This window comes from Echinops telfairi, unplaced genomic scaffold, assembly GCF_000313985.2.
Source record: "Echinops telfairi isolate 266 unplaced genomic scaffold, ASM31398v2 ScPeMD7_7457;HRSCAF=8495, whole genome shotgun sequence".
NCBI classification, from domain to species: domain Eukaryota; kingdom Metazoa; phylum Chordata; class Mammalia; order Afrosoricida; family Tenrecidae; genus Echinops; species Echinops telfairi.
Genome location: NW_022111357.1, coordinates 22,037,236 through 22,038,363, shown reverse-complemented (window position 1 = coordinate 22,038,363; position 1,128 = coordinate 22,037,236).

The following is a 1,128-nucleotide window of genomic DNA, read 5'->3' as shown; positions in this document are numbered from 1 at the left end:
AATGAGGACCTAATGTTGGGGTTTAAGTGGAGAGAAAATGTTTTGAGAATGATGTACAAATGCGCTTTACACAATTGATGTGTGTATGGATTGCGTTAACAATTGTATGAGCCCCTAATAAAATTTTTTTTTTTAAATTACTGTCTAATCAATCACCTCAACTGGCCTATTCTTTAATTATTCCTCTTATGTTTTCTAAATCTAAGGACTAGTAGAAGAAAAATGATGGGTTTTGGAGTCCACGATCTGGAATCCTAACTTACCAGTTGCCCAGTGACATTTTTTAACTGTCCAAGAGGTTCAGTTTCCTCATCTGTAAAATTTTACCAGATGCTGTGGAATCAGTTCTGGAGACCTGAGATGTATCAGCATAGAACTATGCGCTACAGGATTTTCAATAGATGCCAAGAAGGAAAGGAAGGATAGAAAAAATTGAATCCGCTAAAATAGAGAAAGTAAGTTATTAGGCCCTTCCTTGTCAATCCTTTTGGACCAGCATCCCAGCCCATTAACTGTTTGCCCTCCCCAGGGACTTTACTATGAGATAGTTGTAAAGATTAAAGTATTAAAACATCAGATACACAGTGAAAGCTGAAAAAAAGGTAGATAATATGCTATTTTACTATAAAATGTTATAATGCACAGAAATGTAAGACTATTTTAACTAATACTATTATAAACTGAACATCTAAACTGAGTCCGTTTATTGTTACAGTACTGTTAATGATACCTTGGACAAATTCTATTTTAAAAACGCTCTATAACAAACGCATTCTAAAACCTCCTCTCCACTTGGCCATCCATCTAATGAATGATTATATTATTGATTAGGATACAATTTATACAATGTTTAGCTGTTTGAAATGTACTACCCCACCCCACAAATGAGTACTTGTAAAATAAAACAAAAGTTTTAACTTCCAGCTCAATCCTAGGACAATTGTAGAAAATCTGATTTTATCTCAGAGTTTTAAAATGTAGAATAATATTGTTAGTAGAGAATTGGAGGGCAAAAATAGAGACGATGCTTTACCTCCATCCCAACTTCAGTTAACTATATTACAAATGTTCCTCAGTTCTATCAGTCTGTCTTTCCTTCTCCATATGTAGTCCTATCTTTTTTTTTTC